Source organism: Dermacentor albipictus, chromosome 5 (assembly GCF_038994185.2).
Source record: "Dermacentor albipictus isolate Rhodes 1998 colony chromosome 5, USDA_Dalb.pri_finalv2, whole genome shotgun sequence".
In the NCBI taxonomy this organism is placed as follows: domain Eukaryota; kingdom Metazoa; phylum Arthropoda; class Arachnida; order Ixodida; family Ixodidae; genus Dermacentor; species Dermacentor albipictus.
The window spans coordinates 157,746,791-157,767,844 of NC_091825.1; the positions used below are offsets into that span (position 1 = coordinate 157,746,791).

Sequence of the window (21,054 nt, forward strand, 5' to 3'; positions counted from 1 at the left end):
AGACAGCGCGCAATATATGCCGCAGCCTTGAAAGTCCATTACGATCCTGCTTTATTGAAGGGAGCCGGCTGAGATACATTTTCAAACTTCCTGTCTCTTCTGTATATTCTCGCACTTTTTCCCTTCCTATTTCTTTAACCGCATCTCACAAACTTTAAACGAAGACCGACAGTTCGCGCCATTTGCGTGCCAAGTTACTGGCGTGGCGCCCTAATCCCAGCTATAAGGAATTCAGTCCTTGCCACAACCTCGTGAATAGCAGTGCTTATGCGGCTTAATGGCTGTGCGTCACGGTGAAAGGGTACGCCGCGTACTTTGTGGCAAACTTAGCCTTCCTGAGCTTCATTTTCGTTAATTTCGCTCCTCGTGCTGCCTTGAGATGACGCCAAAAGATAGCACACACTACACACTAAGTCCTGCTTCAATGAGGACGGCCTTCTCTATTATTCATCTAGATCTGGACCATCGTTTGTGCTCAACTCCATGCAGAGCCAACATTTAAATAATCTATCTCGTCCTAGCAAAAGGTTTCCTGTCCGTGGATGTGCGCGTATGGATGTGCACGTTCATTCAAAACAAGGATGAACCTAGCATCCACAAATGTCGCGACAAGCTGCTTCAAGCATTTTGCAGCTATCATAAATGCTGGACATGGTACTTTTCGGGCATGTGTTTGTGAGGCGCTAGTTCGAGTGGCCGAAACAGCTTGGGTGGCTCTGCACTCAGTCTTATTTCCTGGAGGAAGCAGTAATAGATGGAAAGACAGGCAGGTTAACCAGCTCACTAACCGGCTGGCTGCCCTGTGCTGGAGAAACGAAGTAAGGGGAAATAAAAGTAATAGAAAAGAGATTTTACAAAAAAGGAAAGAAGAGCAAAAAACGACAGGAGACTACGGCACTGCTTAAAGTGTTTCTCTAAGACCAATTCTCCGCAGGAAGCGCAAGAACGCTTTCAAAGTCTTCTGTACTGAGGAAGGTCTCGGCCAGTCCCCCAGGACCCTTTCCTCCGAAAAAGAGCGTTTGTCAAGACTATCTAATAATTTTTAAAGTTCTTTCCTGGGCGCACTGAAGCGGAGACACTCACAGAGAAGGTGGGCGATTGTTTCCTCGCCGTTACAGCTATCGCATGTAGGGCTGGTGGCCATTCCGATCCGAAATTAGTACGCATTCGCGAAGGCCACGCCAAGCTACAAGCGGCACAGAAGCGTCTCCTTAGCTCTAGATAGTCGTGACGGAAGATGTAGCCGTAGATTCGGATCCAAGTTGTGGAGACAAGCGTTGGTAAATTCCGTCGAACTCCACTGTGCAGGTGTAAGTTCATGTACGAGTGAACGAAGCCGTGTAGCTGCGCCTGTTCTGAATAACGGTTAGCTAAGCAGTGGAGGCCATCATGAACAGATCGGTTGGCCTCATCTGCACGGTCATTGCCGTAGATACCACAATAGCCCAGTGTCCGCTGATAAACTATGTTTTTTTTTATCTATTGCGTGGTGATGAAGAAGCCTTATGTCAGCGACTAATTATTCATTCAGTCCATGACGAAATGGCGATATAATGCACTGGATGGTGGCCTTGGAGTTGGAGACGATTGACCATGTCTGTGACGGTTCTTCAGTTACGAATTCTAGAGCAGTACGGAAGGCGGCGTGTTGTGCAACCATCGATGATCTTATGGTTTATGGGGACGGGCTTCGAGGGAATAACTGTAGCTCCTGTTGAGCTTGTAGAAAAAACTGAACCATCCATGTAAATGTGAAGGCGTCCACTGTGTTTCTCATGCAGGAGCAGTATTATGGCTTTTTGTAGGACTAACAATGACGATTGTGTTTTCTTTTGGATTCCAGGAATGATTAGGAGGGTTTCGACGGGATGTATGCACCACACTGGTAATGGTGGTCTTGCTGCAGGCGTGAAGTTCGAGGGAAGCACTGAACGGCGCGAAACAATAATACCGCTGACTGCAGTGTGTGGCCTAGAAGCAGCAAGTGAGGCGAGGTAGTGTGATGGAATCCGGGCGAAATGCCCGATGTGCATTCTTAAGGCATCGACGTCAATATATGTTGTGATTGGGTGATCACGCGCGATGACGGTAGTCGGTACTGAAAGTACACATCTCGGAAGGCCAAGGCACACTTTCAGTGCTTGAGCTTCAATCAACTAGAGAACGTGCACGTTTGTTCTTTAGGTACTGCCCAGCACTGTTGAGCTGTAGCCCATGAACTCGAGGGAAAGTACACTATAAAGTTGAAAGATCGCCGGTACAGATGCACCCTACGATTTTCCCGCAAGAAATCTCAGCAGGTGAGTCTTTCTTTTTCCCGTAGGCAATATGAGTGCTCCAGGACACGTCGCGATCTATTATTATTCACAAAAAGCGGTGGATCTTCTCATAACTAATAGCCTGCCCATTGATTTTAATGACATATGGGCCCATAGCCTTGCGTATGAAGGCAACGAGCGAGCACTGCTATGATGACAGCTCTAGTCCACGTCCTTGAAGGTAGTTTGACGTCAGCGTAGCCGCTCTCTGAAACCTCGCACGTACGTGTAGACGCATCAACCGGGAGGTTCAGGTGCAGATGTCACCTGCGTATATTGAAAGGTGCACGTACCGCGGAAGTACGTCAACAAGGTCGATGAGCGCATGGTTAAAGAGAGTGGGGCTCAGGACTTCACCTCGCGGCACACCGCGACGAGTAGAATGGCGTGTTGTTGTACCATTTTCTATCTGTACAAAGAAGGTCCCTCAAGTAATTGTAAAGCCATTGGTAGACACGGCTCCTCAATCCAATGTTCCCAAGGCATCCAGAATCGCTTCATGTGATACATTGTCGTGTGAGCCTTTCACATCCAAGAACATCGCCGCAGATAATCTATTTAGGCTTTTTGGTTGCTGTACAGGCGAGACAAGGTCAATCACGTTATCCATCGAGGACCGTCCACGCCGAAAGCCAGTCATAGAATCAGGGTATATCTCGTTACACTCGAGGTACCACTCCAGGTGAGTCAGCACCATCCTCTCCATCACCTTTCTAAAACAGCTGGCAAGTGCGACGGGGCGATAGGAGACCAGGTCCAGGATAGATTTACCTGATTTCCGCAGAGTAATGAGGTGGATGGACTTCCACGAGGGAGGAACCAATACGGGTAAACCACGAGTCATTGCATATGGTTAGAAAGACACGTCGAGCTGTTTGAACGAGGTTGCACAGGGCCATGTAAGCGACACCATTAGTTCCACGTTATGAGGAACGCTCGCATGGTGTCAAAGCTGCTGGAGAATAGATTGTCCATCTGAGAATCTCTTGACATCGCCGTGTTTACTAGATTACTCGCGGTGAACGCGGACCCCTTACCGGCAACCTTCGCGCAGGAGTCTTTTACTGCTTAAATGTCGTGACGAGCTCCGTGGAGAGCAAGGCACTTGAATGTGCGATGCTGCAGTGGCAATGTTCGTCGGCCACGGACAATCCTTCATATTTGAGAAAGATGCTTGTGTGGGTCAAACGACTCGCATAAATATTTCCATCTTAGAAATTAGAGTGCACTGATTCGACGCTGAATCTTCTTCTGCAGACGTGTCGCCTCACGCAAGTCGTGGGTGGATTTCGTGCGCCTATACCATCGTTCAGCACGACGACGGATTGCTCGGAGCCGCTGCAATTCCGCTTTATATACACAAAACCGTGATAAAGGTGTAAAACTACAGGCATCGTTCTGAGTAGCCGCTTTGATTATGCCTTCTAGGTCTTCAAGAGAACCTTTTTTTTCATTTTCTTGGCACAGCTTCTATGTGCCAAGAAAAGTGATGCCAGGCGATGCGGGAAGAAACAGTGATGGGCGACTTGCTTAGGCCCTTCATTCTTATATGGCTGGGAATATGGTTACTTCCATGGGTTTCATTGCCTGCAAACCACTGTTTAGGCTGCGTGACACAAACGTTAGGTCGAGGCAGCTGCTACATGTCACTCCCCGTAAGAACGTAGGACTGCCATCGTTTGCACAACACAGTTCATGATCTGATGCAAAGGAGGAAAGTTCATCTTCACTGAAGATTCATCTTCTGGCTTCCCCATAGTGAGTGATGAGCGTTGAAATCACCGGTAATTATCCATGACCCAGGTGTCGCTGATATTAGAGCACTTAATCTCGCAGCGGTTCCAAAAAACTGGGCATGACGCAAGTTGCGCAAGCTGACATTTTTTAGGCGGGAACTGCCCAGCGTCAGGCGTTCTCCCCAATGCGAGCGTGTACGGCCAATCCCGCAGGTCGTCCGCAACAGAGCGTCCCCAGAAGGTCCCAAGGACAGTCCTAACTGTCCAAGCAGGGGATGCGTAGTAAAGAAAAGCATTACTTATGTAGTCACTCTAATAAGAAAGAACATTTAGCTTCAGCTGTAGTTTTGTTGGACTTTCGAGCGTGGCCGAATATCAGATGGCCGATTATCAGAAATGCGGCGTTTAAGGCCTCGGGCATCCCATTGGAAAATCTAAGCTTATTTGACTTGTTTAGGGAGGGCTACAGAGGAGATGCCGTGGTGCTTCTCCAGAATTGACAGCATAGGGTTTATGGCATCCAATATTTGAAGTGCACTATTAACAGCCGGAGTGCCAACGTTAGTTAAGAGCACTCGAAGGGCAATCATGAGGGTCTTTACCGTGGCAATGGCTTCCTTATCTTGACTGTTGCCACAGACGCGTTCCGAAGTGACTTTGAACAAGCGGTGCTGCGGCTCCGCAGGTGGATTTATCGATGACAGTGCTGGCCACGCGTCATGTGGGCCAATGATTCTTGTGTCCTTCTCAGGTGCTTGTTGCTGGTATTGTTGGGCGCTTGTGGTGGTGGGTGGACAATCCGTGGGAGAGGCGCATCCCTAGCTCCGGCAGCAGGTTTGCTAGGTCTCCGGCGACGAGAGTGCCGACATCGTGTCTTGGCAGCAGCCTCCCTGTGCGTGGAACCGTCTCTGACTGTTTCCTTCAACACATGCATCTCCTTCTTCATGTTTGGGCAGCTATTTGAAAACGCATCGTGTGGGCCGTGACAACTGCCACGCTTGCGATGTTCTGCATGGCAGACGTCTGTACTGTGCGACTCTGAACATCGCGAGCACACAGCAGAATTTGTACAAACAGCGCTGACGCGTCATATCTTAGAGCAGTTCCGACACTGAAGTGGTCTTGGCACAAACGGCCACAACGCATGTCGAAAATGACCAACTTTTACTTATTATGTAAGAATGTTTTACACATCGCGAATTACCAAGACGACGGGCTTGCAATATAAGAAGACCTCCTGTCGCCGGCTTGATGAGAATCGGAAGATCATTTCCGTTTGTGGAAGTGCCGACATCATAAATAACAATAGCCGTACAGTCCTTGCCACCCAGTATGCAAGAACGTACGTTGATGTCCCCCAACATATTGACTTTGTTCAATGCATGCAGTGCACTGCGTTGCGTAACCGCCATAGCGAGAACATTCTTGCGACCATTGATCCTCACACCTGTGATTTGTCTCGGGCCGAGGCCTCAAGAGACAGAGACGTGGCTTGACAGTTAAGCCGGTTGAGGCTATGAGTAGCGTTCACCGGTACAAGCAAGATAGTGTGGACCGATGGATCTCGCGTAATCATGGTATCCTTACTGGCTAAAGGAGAGGACGTAAGTAGTCTTCCCTTTGCTTTACGCCTTGTCACGGCCACAAAGTCACCTTCATCTGAGCTTTCATCACTGGCCGTAGAGTATATCAGCATATCCTCGCTGTCGGCGTCACTCGTGTGGCGGCTGCAGCCGACGTGAAAAGTATGGGCGGAAGCCCCGGTGATTCCACGTCCATTTCCGCAGTCTCAAGAACGGCGTCTTCCGCAAACATGAAAGAATAAGTTGAAAAATTACAAAGACTGAAAATCAGCGTTCTGCAGAGGAATCACTTCGTCTTCCTTCTTACCATTAATGTTTCCTGCGTTTCAACAGGAGTAAGGGAGGTTGCTGAACGCGTTGTACTGCGTACCGTGCAGCGAGCAGTCGTGCGCCCGAGTACAGAAGTCGATGGGTCCTCGCTGAGTGCCCTCGCGCCATAAGTGCACAGCCTCAAATTGATGGCGGCAAATCAGCGCTCGCACGCCGAAGTTCTGAGTGTGCTTTTAACTTCTCAGCTGTACGCGTACGTCGCATACATGTTTTTCTTTATTTCTGTGCGCTTGGGATGTGCAAGCTTCGTTCAGAGTAAGCGGTTGTGCGTAGGTTAGTTGGCTTTTGAAAGCGCATGCCAAGTTGAGCTGCATAGTTCTAAATAAACACGCAAGAACTAAACACAATCGCAGATACAGATGATAATATTTGTGCGTGATTGTGTTCCCTTGTACGTTTCGTTAGAAGAATGCAGCGTAACTTGTTATTGACGTTTCTTTAGGGATTGCACACGTACTGTGATAAACTGTAGGTTTTTTTTTATATATATAATGTGCTGTTTAAGGTATTGTAGAGTCTATTGAGGTTCCACACGAGCACTGACCAGTACCATGTCGGCGCGTTATAGCTGCGCGAAGCAATGAGATAAGCGAGAAAAAGCGCATGCGTACAAAGTTCTGCTATAGTACAGTGTACTAGAATAGAGGCAGTGTATTCATGAAGCGCTCGCCGCTGAGGCGCTTCATGTAGATAGCACGAGATGGCGCTGCAGGAACAAGGGCTGTACGGAACGTACGGCGCAGCGCCTTTGCCTTTTTTTGCCGTTTAGCCTTTGCTCTACCAGCGTCAGATTTCCAGCTTCAACTAACTCTAACTCGTCAATTGTGACGCAACGTCCCCTTCCTTGTCAGAATTATCAGGTAAGTGAAGTAGCGATACCAAATATTTACTCACCTCTGTGTTTCCTGTTTGCATTGCCTTCGCCAAGATATAAAAAGGCAATTCAGAACAATCAAAAATTAAGACGGCGTTGTGTGATCGTTGGATGCGCGCACGACTACCTCACAAGAAGTTCTCCAACTTTTATTGTCTTAGTCTAGATGTCAATAGGTATTTAAAACCCTCTCCTTCCAAGTATTCTAACAGATCCAAAGTGCTGCACAATGTCACACGGAGCCTATCAGCCGTCGACTGGCTCAAGCCGCAAAGTCCTTTTGCAGTGGAAAGCATATTTAGTGTCGGCGAACAAGGACAGAAGGGAGACGACACCACAATGCACGAACTTCAACAACTTGATATTCAGGAAACACCCTTTACCACATGCACAGTTAAATAGGCGGGTGTTTCCTGAAAATCAAGTTGAAGTTAGCGCATTGTGGTGTCGTCTCCCTTCTGTCCTAGTTCGATGGCGCCAAATATGCTAAATCTCCAAAGTAATTGTACTTTTCAAGGGTGGCGATAAAAACGATATGTCCAACTATCGACCTATTTCTATTCTGCCGATTTTTTCTAAGCGCCTAGAAAGAGTAATTCATAAAAGACTCACGAACTTTTGCAATAAGCTTAACCTCATTAATCCGTCACAACATGGTTTCCGCCCAAACAGCTCCACTGAAACAGCCTTACTAATGCAAAAAGAGATAATCCTCGAGGCACTTGAAAACAGGGAGATATGCATAGGTGTGCTTGTGGATTTCTCGAAGGCTTTTGATCGCCTAAACCATCAAATACTACTCACTAAGCTAGAAAGATATGGAATCCGTGGCACTGCAGCTTGTCTACTAAAGTACTACCTACAGCATCGATATCAATGTGTAACAATAGACCAGCATGTTTCAACCCTTCAACCAATCACCACTGGAGTTCCACAAGGAAGTATCTTAGGACCGCTACTGTTTATTATATACATAAACGACATAACAGATATCAGCAACCTTCCACAATATCTTCTGTATGCAGACGATACGAGTCTCTTGTTTAGGGGTAATAACATTCCATTGCTCATTTCAAACGTAAACAGCGTATTAGAAAAGTTGAAATCATGGAGCGCAGCAAATTCCTTGATAATAAATAGTAAGAAAACAAAAGCGGTACTTTTTCATTACCGGCAGAGCATCGTTACATCAGACATTAGGCTAAAAATAGACAATTCTATTATAGAGGTAGTAGACACAGTAAAAACACTAGGAATTTTCTTTAACAAAAACATGAGCTGGGACCCTCATATTAGCTCCACTTTAACCAATTTATCAAAGTGCGTCGGAATGCTCGCAAAATTTCGCTCCTATCTACCTGTATCGATTAAATTAATAATATACAACACATTATTCATGTCATATGTTAACTACTGTTTCCTTGTTTGGGGCACTACTACTCAAACTAACCTGCACAAAATACACATGCTGCAAAAGAAAGCAGTACGTTACATAGCAAATGTTGACTACCTCGCACACACCGAAGAACTGTTTAAGCAATTCAACATTATACCCGTACATAAGCTATACGAATTTTTCTTGGCCGTAAGATTTAAAAAATCAATTCTTCACAATGACAACTTCTTGACAGCATTGTCATCCCTCGAAGCAAACTCTACGCCATACTCGTTCCGAAAACACGAACGTTGGACCATTCCCTTTTGCCGTACTGAACATGGTCGACAGATGATGCGTCATGCAGTTCCAAGGTTACTAAATAAATTCATATTTGAACGTTTTTCTCTTGAAACATCTAGTACACAAACACTAAGAAATCATTTTTTGTAAGCCGCTGTATTTCCTTTGCATTAAAGTCTGACACGAATGACATTTGCATCTCTGTTAACACCTGTGCATTGTGTATTAATGAGCATGTACGACGAGTTTACATCGATTGTTCTGAGTTTCACTAATAATGATTTTTCTGAATTGCTCCGCTGTATTCCCTTTGCGTTAAAGTGCGATAGGAAGGACATTTTCATCTCTGGTGAACACCTATGCATTGTGTATTAGTGAGCATGTACCAAGAGTTTATATCAACTGTTCTGAATTTTTTGTATTATATTCTGTTATGTAGTGTGTGTGGATTTTGTACTTTTTTTTTAACTTTTGACCTTGCTGTACGCCATGTAGGGGGGCTCGGGCTTCTTCAAGCGAAAACCGTTCGCTTTTTGCATGAGCCTACCCACATCATAATGATGTAAATCAAACTGACTTGACTTGACTTGACTTGACGATACAGTCCGTGCCACGCTTCGGTTGCCGGCTCCTCGACAGACCGCGACAGTGTGAGCGTGCGCAGCAGGTTCCGTCTCTAAATTTGATGTTTAGTATTTGTCTCTGCAGTGACGACGTATACAGGGTACTAAGAAGCACTGTGCGTTAAGGTAAAAAATGATTCTACCCAGTTTTTGTTCAGCCACCCATACATACAAATGCGTTCCTCGGCATGCATGGCGAGCTTCGCAAGCACAGATACCTGCGTCGAGCCCTTGCTGGCACTGCTGAGCGAGTTCGTGATCCATTCCAGGGGACTCGAACAAGGGCCACGTGTGGCCCGCAAAGATCTCGCCATGCGGACTGCGTGTCACTTTCGAGGGTTCAACTCTACTCCCGCTCCGTATACTGCGCGCGTCATTTCTCCCGCTGTCCCGTCCTAACGGCAGACACCCCCCCCCCCCCCCCTCGCATCTCATGTTCCTGGTGGTATGTTGCCGTCATCGCGCTGTGCCCTCACGACTCCCATTGACACTTGTTTTCTCTTCTCCTAATGAACACTTTCAATGCACTTAGGACAAACGAACTGGACGGCAAATGACCGTCATGCACTTCTAGCGGAACTTATTTTTTACATAAAAGGTCACACATCTCACCCAACCGATATAGGGCAGCGAGCTACTCTTCTTCCACGACGTTCTTCCTCACCGCCTCCTCCTCCTCCTCCCTCTCCTCTTCCTGAGCCTTCGTGCCGGGACGCTCGAAGATACGACCTTTTCAATTGACGCCTGTGTCCACCCACGCAGTGCCCTGGAGAGATGAGAAACCTGGAAAAAAAGTAGAGGAAAATGAAAATCTGCCGCCGTGAACTCATTCGCAGCCGAGGGAGCAGCAGCGACAGCGGACGTTCGGTGTGGAGGGGGAGCGGCCGTAAAAGAAAGGGCTTCTCCCGAAAGCGACTCGCTGGATCACCGCGCTTCCACGAAACGCTGCTGCCTGTGCCCCTAGCCGCGCGATAAAGTCGAGCGGTCGCTTTGGCGCCACAAAACGCCCTGCTTACAGTGTTCGCGCACACCGCTCGGGACCAATGCCGCTCAGGCCACGCACCTCAGTCATCCCCCTCTTTCGAGGAAAGAAAGGAGGCACCTCACAGGCTTCTTTGCTCACATGTGTCGTGTTTCGCTTATTTTGTACTTCCTCTTTTTTTCCTTTTCTTTTTCATTGTCGCTGCAGGATTTGATTAATGAAGTATAACTCACTTATCGTAAGCTGATCTGAACAAATAAAGTTAAGCGTTTTACTACAGAAGACGGTCTGCTATTATATGTACCGTCACCTGAATTTTTGCTCTAGTTAATTCTACAGCGCAAAACCTGATTGAACTAGGCTATTAAATGTATCATTCACTGTTTTGCGCACCACCGTGAAGTGTCTATGTGTAACAAAATTTAAAATTTAAATTGTGGGATTTAACATCTTGAAACTGCAGATCGTAGATATGAGGGACGCCGTATTAATTTTGACCATCTATGTTTTTGTTTTTATGTGAACCTAATTAATGTAAACGAGTGTTCTTGCTCCCATCGAGTCGCGACCTGGAGTCGTACCCACAACCTCGTGTTCCACAGCAAAACTACATCGCCGCTTAGCCAATGTAACGGGTGGATTAAATATTCACCCACTGCAGTGACAATTCGAATACAAGCTCATCTAGAGAATAGAGCAGCATTGAATATTGCCGAGGACATGACCACAGCTCGTCCTGATGCATGCATTGCCAGCAAGGTTTCCGACTACATATAACGCATTTTCGGCATATGTCCGTAGTCGCGCGGTATGGGCACTCTCCGTTTGCGTCATGTTCACAAACCATAGTTAACAAGCTTTCCCTATGTTTTTTGCTTGACATGAAACTTTGGCTCAGACCTTTCATACACGAATAAATTTGAGACGCAGACGTGTTCTCACGTGACTAGTGCAGAACAGATGTGGATGAAACATCTTAGATTTAATTGAAATTGCTGTAGTCTAGCAAATCCTATAAGCATATCTTCAATATAGGTAATCAATTTATTTACAAAAATTGCCGAAAATTTCGAGAATTGAGGCATCAAGTTCTACTATTCTCTAACTCCAAAATAAAGGCAGACAAAAGGATTCCGTGACATATATATACTAGAGATGGCGAACCCCGGCGACACCGAAGCTGCCCACGACAGCTCATTTCCGGCACTGTAATGCGCGCACGGAAAGCTAAACCAGCGCATTTGAGGTCAATAACGTGAAGTTAACATTGGCAAAGGTTAAATGGCACTAACTCCTACAAGAAACAAGGGAAACTGATTATAACTTAGACAGGCCATTTGATAACGCAGCCACGGTCCTGTGTACAAGTGCTGATCGATTCTGCTGAACCTAATTTCTTTTTTTCAGTCAGCCAAGTCATCCAGTGTCCTCTTCGTAAGAGCGACTCGTTTTACAAGAAAGGCTCCTCATTCAGCCTGTCCTTTCTCGATCGCGGGCACGAATAGGGACAATAACATACCACGACGTAACTAGGCTCAAAAGTTGCTTTTTCCCAAACTCATCGAGAACAAAAAAACTCATGGATGAACATGGAAAAGCCCGACCAAACTCCTTTGACATTTACACGAATGCTGCGTCCCTGCCCTTGCCCATCAAAACATGTAGCGCAAAGTCCTGTACTTCCGGTCTTTATATGAGTCAATAGGTTTGCTCTCTGAACTGGGTCACGCACGTCGTCTCATAAAGAGTTTTATTTTATTTTATTTTATTTTATTTTATTTTATTTTATTTTATTTTATTTTGCATTAGCCGTGGAATTTTACCAAGATTATCTACCTTCAGCACCTCGGACATTTATTCTACTGCCGACAACATAACAAGACCAGCATTTTGTTTTTGTTTTCCCTTTATTCCTCTGCCCACCTACTTCAAGGGCCTTCGTACTCATTCGCCCCATTTCCTGCAGAATAGCATGTAGGCGAAAATACGCTGGCTAAACTCTCTGCTTTTTCAATAATATGATTTCCCTCTCCCTATCAAACTCATCGACGCACGATTTAGACGCAGTGTGACACAAGCGATCTTAGTGAACAAATATTCGGTTGCTCGGAATCACTTGCAAAAATCGTGGCTTGTCAAACCTAAACTGATCACGCATATCACGTGTGCTCTCCACCACCCGCCGGGGTGGCTCGGCGGCTGTGGCGTTGCGCTGCCGCGATTGCGCCAGCGGGTTCGATCCCGGCCACGGCGGCCGCCTCTCGATGGGGTGGAAACAAAAACAAAACGCTCACGTGCTTGAATGTAGGTGCATGTTAAGGAACATCTACGGTGGTCAACATTAATGCGGAGTTCCCCACTACGGCGTGCCTCATAATCATGTCGTAGTTCTAGCTAGTAAAATCACAGAATTTAATATTTAATTTATATGGATTCAGAAACGCAAATTATTAGCAAAAACAAATGACAGATTGCAGGCTCTAATTCTCTAATAGCCGTTATGCCGTCGGGAAAAGATGGTTGGTGAGCGTGCGCTGCTTTCTATATAACTTGAAGAAGTATCAGTGCTTGCATATTACCATGCCACTGAACCGTAAACTTTCTGATCACATGCTGCAGCCAGAAATCGGTGAAGACGGGACGAGCGCGACAGAGTCTCGGCGCCGGAAGGAATCAGCGCAAACGGAGATGCCTGTATAGCGCACCCGATGGCGCCGACTACGGTCTCTGCATCCTTTGGGGGCGAACGCAAGCGCTGATGCAATGTTGTTCTCAATAACACGAGACGAGACCAACGTAAGGTGGCCGCACTAGCGAGTGGTGGCCGACGAACCGAATGGCCCTAAAGTGCGAAGCCTAAGACGTGACGGCCGCCCAAAGTAAAGCCCGCGACCCGTCCGCCTTCATTTCCGGCCATCTTGGCATGGGCGTGCCACGCGCCGCACTAGAGAGCGGAAGGAAGCTAGCTCCCGCGAATACTCAGGCACCCGGCTGGGCACCCGGACGACGCAGCTTAGAGGGAAGTGGGGGGACATAAGGCAGACCCTTTGGCTGCGGTCGTTACGCGCCAAAGTTTTCGGCCACTCTTGAGTCCTATGCCGAGGCGCACGCAACACCGTTGGTTCAAGGCAGCAGCTATGCCCGTGGAATTTAGCGCCGGACCTCAGCGTACGTCGCTACTTATCTTGTTGTTCCAGCAAAAGTTGGTACATGGGAGCGTACCGAGAGCCCTTTAGGGGGTTATGGTGGTAAAAGGTGCACGAAAGAGCCAGATCTTATGCACAAATATATAATCATTTCATAAGAAGCCAACAAACAATGACACCAAGGACCACATTGAAGAAATTGTACTTACTAAGTGAATTAAAGAAAGGATAAATTAATGTAAATGAAAGTGGATGAAAAAGCAACTGCCCGCAGCTGGGATACGAGCCCGCGTCTTCGCATTACGCATGCGGTGCTCTACCAATTGAGCTACCGCGGTGCCGTATCCCCATCTACTTTCTTGGGTATTTATCTTTTACTACAAGAACTAAACCTGGGAGTCTGAACCAGCGCCACCACTCACAAACATTGACGTCGGATGTGGAACATCCTTTGTGCCGCAGGCGTCACGAGTACGTGATCGTTTGAGGTGAAAAAACATTGTGGAGCTTTACGTCCCAAAACCACTTTCTGATTATGAGGCACGCCCTAGTGGATGACTCCGGAAATTTCGACCAGGTTTGAGGTGAAGGCAACTGGTCGATGAACCCACACATGCTATCTGAAGGTATCAATGTTGCCGAATTCGAGACCCTCTTTATGTAATGAACGAGAAGAAAGGGGGATTAACCGAGGGGCCCTATGTTTATAATCATATCATAAGAAGCCAGCAAACAATCACACCAAGCACACACATATGGGCAATTACTTGTACTTACTAAATGAATCAAAGAGATGATAAATTAATTGAAATGAAAGTAAACAAAGAAGAACACTGGCTCACACTCCCAATTTTAGTTCTAGTTGTAAAGCATAAATGCCCAAGAAAGTGGATGGGGAAACGGCACCACGGTAGCTCACGTGGTAGAGCATCGCAAGCGTAATGCGAAGAAGCGGGATCGTTGCCCACTTGCGGCAAGTTTCTTCATCCAGTTACCTTCTTGCTTCAATTTAAGAAAGAGCGTTTTCTTTAAAAAATTAAGTGGAACTATACAGGCATTCTTATCGCATGTTTGACGGCACTCATCTCTAAACCAGTGCCATACTCATAATTCGTTCTAATCCGAAATGCCTTGCAAACTCACTAGCTACAGTTCATAGATTAAAATACGTGCCCTAAAGTAACGAATGAAAAAGCGCATTAGCGTAATTATAGTAACTATTCAATTAAGCATTTAGATTTCTCGTATAAGTAATGGCCGTGTCACCGACTAATTAAAATAAAGGATTATAAATGCGCTATCTGCCACACGCACCATTAAAGATTCGGTGCAGCTAAACAAAACACACCCGATATATTCAGCGAGGAAACGACGACGAACGCCAAATCCTCGGGTAGATGCACGGAATTGTTCGCTTTAAAAGCGAAGTCACACTTACAAGTCTCCCAATGCACCTGAAGATCACCACTGAAGCCTACAGTGCAACCACATAAATACATATACTAAAGACAGGGTACTGTTAAGGTAACCGGCTATTGTTATGTTCTCGAATTATGGGTATTGGGTGTTCTTCTGAATATGTTTTGCCAAGACCAATTTAACATGTAAAGACAGAAGACAGACGCACGGACTACAATTCAGAAACGAAAATGACTTCAATAAGTCCGTGTTCTTTAATGTACCGTGTATGTGCACACGCACAAGTACATACATTATATTCCGTGGCTTATACACTGTTGTACGCAGGTGATGACCATTGCATGCGGAAAGGTCGCTGCAATTAGTTCCACCATGATTTCAATTCCATCTTTCGACAGCAAGACGCTAGCAAAAAGATCTATAAAACAGGGGCGCTATAACGTAAAACTATTCCAAACTTTTCTATTCCAATTCTGCTATCAGCCCTCCACGATTGGTCAAAAACATTTTTCGACCACCCCCACTTCACCTGTCTGTCACATGACGTCACGAAAACCGCGATACCTCCCCATCTGATATGATGTGTACACACTGATTATGCGTCATTTCACAGAAAAAAGAAATACAGTTATTTCTGATTCGACCCCTTTTCGCCATTAGCCCTCGGCTATTGGTAAAAAGTTTTCGGGCTTCACCCACTTCACCTGCCTGTCACGCGACGTCACAAAACCGCAAGAACTCACCGCGTCAAAGTGACGCGTACGCGATAAAGATGTATTAATATGCCGAACAAAACTGAATTTTCTTCGGAATAGCCGCAGGCTGCCCCGTTCCGAAAGGAATAGAAGATGGCTGCCGCCGATCGCTCAGACGCTGGCTACTCACACCTGCCGGAAAGCATGGGTGTATTTGCGAATAATAAAACTTCTTGCGTGGCCGTGTAACGTTCTCGAGCACTTTCGGCACGTTTACGCCCTCATTCTGCCAACTCTTCTTTGCTGAGGGTCCATTTTAGCGTCATTCTTGAGCTTCCGTTGCATGCCACCGTGATTTTCGACCAGCCACCGCAAGCTAAGTAAGGGAAAGCCGACCAATCGTAGACGCCGGCACCACCCTCTTCATCCGGTTATCGACTTTCAGTGCAGTGGCTCGTCCCCATCGAATTCCTCTCCACTTGAGCGTTCTCCTCGCCTCTTGTCAGCCAATTAGATACGACAAGCCGCTCAGTGAAGGCAATGTTATTCGTTTTTCAAGCAAACAAAAGTGACCTCCTATGAAGGAGGAGAGCGTGTGATAGGTCTATTCAGACAACCTTGCGGGTGACCGCCCGGTGCTTGCGTTGGTGGTTACGCAAATTTGACGTCAGGAGATTGGAATAGAAACATATTGGAATAGTTTTACGTTATACGGCTCCAGGTCGTTATTGCACTCATTTCAGAAAAGACGAGATGACTTAGATTTCTACCGCGTTTGTTACTTTCCTTATTTTCCCCTTTGCTCTCAATGAAAAGAAGTTCATTATTCACGAAATGATGAAGCCTCCTCCTCGAAGCTCACATTGCGGCAGACTCCCATGTAATACTACGTTTCAACGCCATTTTGCCAGAATAGCGGTGACCTTTTATGACTTAGGTTTGTGACAGCGCACTTATAAATTTACACAGCAACATAAGGCGCAAATCTCTCGGAAGGGCTCCTCTGCAACTAAATTTTTGCGGTGTTTGCATCCGAATTTGTGTCCCACAACTTTATGTTGAAACATTATTGAAGTGCATTGCAAATTTGTTAATGCCGTTAATGCCGTGGTAAGTAGGTACTTGCGCGTAACAGACGACCACAAAAGGAATACGTGCATAGACGGGACATGTACCAACTAGCCCAGCAACACGTTTTTAAGTGCAGTAGTCGCCACCTCTATGGCAGAAAGTCATATGCCCCGCGCCACCAACATATATATATATATATATATATATATATATATATATATATATATATATATATATATATAATAACAATGTATGGATCCTACGAATTTCATGCACATAAGCCAGCGCGGTGGATCAGTCTCTATGGCGCCCTACTGCAGTTCGTGGATTTGATTTACAAAACCCCATGTGGATACAAAATGAATCCGTGGCCCTCCACAACTGCATCTCGCATAACTCCAGTGTAGCCTCGATACGGTAAACGCTATGAACGGATCAATAAATCAACAGCCTGTCGTAAGACGTTGTCGGCTTATTCGATGCGGTGGTTAGGGCGCACACGGGTTTCTTCAATGTAGGCGGATGGCAAGAAAAGTCCATTACATATAACTTAGACACCCAGAAAACATAGTTATTACGTATGAAGGCATTTAGGAGCGAATTTTTTGTATTATTATTATTTGTTGATTGCTTGTCTGTAACACCCGTGACAGCCGTTGGACGTTTACCCAAGCACCTCACGTTGCTGCCGGGTGGACAGTGGAATCGGCATATCGGGCGTCTGTCAAGGCCGGCGGCATGGAGTTGGCGTGCTCTGCTGTGTCAAGGACAGCTCGCTCTTCCGCACCGCACTGCGCGGCGCAGCTGCGCCCCGCTCGGAATGCCCGCACGCCCACCACGCGAGGCTCCTTTCGCATGCGGCCTCCGTCTTTCGCCACGACGTCGCGACGGTCGCTCTGTGCAGGAGCTGACGCAAGCACCACCCACGGCCAAACCTGCGCACGGTATGAGACAGAGTTCCGCTGTGCGCCAGTTTCCTGTATCAGCTGAATTAATGGTGCAGCACAGAGGCGGCCGTCGGGACGGGTCGTCGAGCTCTCCATATATTCTTGGCCAACGTGGCTCGCGGAAAGCTCGGCCATTCAGCGAAAGGAGGGCATGCGTAATGCCCGAGTGGTGCAGCGTTCAACCTCTTCGCGCTTAAGCAGAGGCTCAGCAGGTCAAACAAATGCTCCCGGGGATGTGTTGCGCCCGTAGCCCGCGTCGGGCGCTGCTCTTACGAAACGACGTTGAATCGGGACATTATGCGCTTCTATATATGCCACGCATCCTTATGTGTGGCACATAGAGACCCGTAATATTTGCAAGAACAATTTATGCGCTTACGAGAGGCGTTCGCGACAAGCCTCTGTCCGCATTCCCGCTGAATGTAAAGGCACACTGCAGTCCCCCTGAGGAGGCGGTGCGACAACTAAGTGTCAAGCTGAAGCCAAATCAAACACCGTAGCGTCCTCTTTATGGCACTTTATGACGCGCACAAACTCTTTAGGATGCATAAACCATATACACTTGAACTAAGATAAACATCAGTGCATTAGCATTCCCTCCAACACACACGATCATTCATAACACAACGCACCTGTGTTCACATTATACTGACACGACATAAGCAACCTCGAAGGAAAGAACTTATACACCTATAAAATCATCAGGTCAAATTCGAATCTATCAATAAATATTATAGAAATATGCTGGCTGTGCATGACTGCTGTATGGTTCGTGGTAGGTACAGGCAAGGTTCAACGGAGGGGACAACTAGAGAAGCTGTGAGCAGCGGCGCCTCCGGCAAGTCCAGTTTCTTATATCAAAGAAAAGAAATTGCTCAAAACGAGGAACTTAAATATGAAACATCCATTAATAATAAAAACCATTAGCCAATCCAACCTGTGAAGGTGGACGACCAACGAAGCTGTTTAGCACACGACGCAGATGTGACACAGAATTAATTTTCAATTTTCCATTTAATTTCAATATATATATATATATAATTGTCAGGGGCTGGAAAACGGCCCCGTCCTGTTTTGGTCAAGGCTTAACTTTCCAACTGTGTGTATATATATTTAGACCATGTAAGAAAGCTTGTAGTAAAGACTTTATTGCATTACTCATTGTCACTTAGTGTCGATGGTCAGAATGGCCTTGTGGTCGCTATGATGCACACTGATCGGCATAGTCCCAACTGCAAACACATTTTTATGCGTTGCATATTGCAATCACTCAGTTCAGCCATTGGGCGCGGCCTGGCAGCCACCATTGAGGGTATGAGCCATTGTTCATTGCTGCGCGTCTCATAAGTGCGTGTATTCTCTTTTAAGTTTGCTATGTTTGTTATTAAGTTGCTTCTATTCTTATGCGTTGCATATTGCAATCACTCAGTTCAGCCCTTGGGCGCGGCCGGGCAGCCACCATTGATCTTTAGCGCAACCACGTGACGTGACGTCACGACAGCCGGAGGAAAAGCTGGGCCCCAACTCGCGCAATATGCAACGCATTCTTGGCTTAACCAAGCTAAGCCTGGCCATTTTTTTTATATTGTCAAATCAATGCACGTACGCCGCCGGGTGGTCGATTGGGCCGGACCGGTGTGGCATCGCGAAGCGATATGTCTGCAACACAAAACGCGCTAGCCGCTCCCTTTCCGTTCCGACATAACCGCATTGGAATAACCGACAGTGACCACAGGGGCAGTGTCATCGTAACTGACCCACGCAAAGTGAGTACCCATGAACTTTACGCGGCTGTGAGCCATTGCATTTTTTCCTTGCTTACAGGGGTATGAGCAATTGCTTACGTAGGTATGAGCCATGGATAACGTCAGCTTTCTACATGCTGTTCTGTATGTTCCATGCGTGACTAGATAGAACATAAGCACTCTTCGCTTCACTATAGGCTGAGTGCTTGCAGCCTCTGCCTTACGGAGCTATGAGCCATTGCATTTTGTGCGTGATTACGTGGGTACGAACCATTGATGACGATAGTTTTTTTTTTTCTTGAAGGAGGACAAAAATGCGCCGAACCCTATCCATAGGCAGCTTCGATGTAATAAAACAGACACTTTTGCACACGCAAAGACAAGCACATAAATAAGTAGGTGGTAGGGGGGGACAAATCAACATCGGAAGTGATCTGCTGCATTAAGTAGTCCTTATTTTGAGCACACAGCTGTACAGATGAAAAAGGATTTCACTGCCCTAAAAGCTCTCCTTTCAGAGCCAGTAACTGGACATGGTCCAATTATCATCTCAAGTAATGTTGGGTGATTGCCCTACAGCCTTCTGTTTGTACCGTAGCTGCTGCATAGAGTGCAATCCAGCAACACGTATATATAGACAGCAACACATTCTAGTGCGCCACTTCGTGTGCTCGCATACTAGGCCATATTTTGCCACACGCGCTGTCATTGCCGCCGACGTATTCGTGCGCGAGCAAAAAAAAATTAACTGTGCTCATTTCAATCGTCGAAGTGCATCTTCTGAGTTTGACCAGTCGTGCTAGTCACAATAAAAATTTAACAAACGTGCACGTCGGGATTGGAAGTATTGTCTTCGCGCAGTTCTCTCGTAAAACGTGAGAACGAGCCGTCGAGAACTGTCTTCTTTGTTCAGCGAAGGTTTGATATGCGCTACTTGCAGCCGTGCTTCTTCTGCCAGTTCCTGAGAAGTAACTCGCAAAGGGATTGTCATCTGCTTCCTACGAACCATCTTTCGGGTGAAATGGCGCGAAATTGCGGGCACCTTTCGTGTCTTTGATAGCCGTAACGCAGGCTATAATACGCCGAGTTCCTGTCTCGTGTTTCTGAGAGCCTAAAGTTATTTAATCGGGGCATAAAAGAGAAGGAAACGTGCGGCCCGCGCGTATTTCTATTGCGCGCTATGCTGTCCGACAATGCCTGCGTCGTTCGCATGAAGTGATGCGACGATCAGACAGACGACGCTTACGTTAGCCCTCGCAAATGCGGTATTCTCAAAGTTATATCGCTTTCACAATGACATGACGTCAGCCAGCCGCTGGATTTGCTTTTGCCCACGCGTTATGCAACGGAAAATGTAATGTGATTTGATGCTTATACAGCGAATGTATACAGGGTGTCCCAGCTAACTTTAGCCAAGGCTTTAAAATATGCAAAATGCCACGTAGCTGGACAGAACAAAAGTAATGCTGTTCGCCGTCACTTGGAGATAGTCAAACATTTTTTTTTTCATTCCGCCTAATTAGATAAATAGTCTTAAGTAATCGATTTCTGAAAAATTATAATTAGATGAAAAGCGCCAATGAGAAAATTGTAGAGCAACATGAAAAAGTTCAATACTGTAGTTTTCTGTTGCTCAATACGTGCTACATAAGAGTGTTTTTCCGAGCGTGAAAGAAGCCCGCAAACACACGCAAAATTGCCGCGCTACTGGCCGCTCGAGGCACATTGCGTTCATTGGCGGGCTTCTTTCGCGCGCGGAAAAACACTCTTGTGTAGCACGTGGCTACACAAAATTTGCGTCTACTGTCAATACATGGCCGTCTACAGAGGGAGTACGGTTACAAACAACCGCTGTAACTCTTGATTTATCGAAACTATCCCGAAAATGATTATATGGAAATCAGCCA

At 46.4% G+C, this 21,054-nt stretch overlaps 1 pseudogene; it reads right to left on the bottom strand.

Moving 5' to 3' along the window:
• Nucleotides 1-17,132: 17,132 nt before the first annotated feature.
• Nucleotides 17,133-21,054, bottom strand: part of LOC135902363 (uncharacterized) — a 49,017-nt pseudogene continuing 45,095 nt past the window's right edge.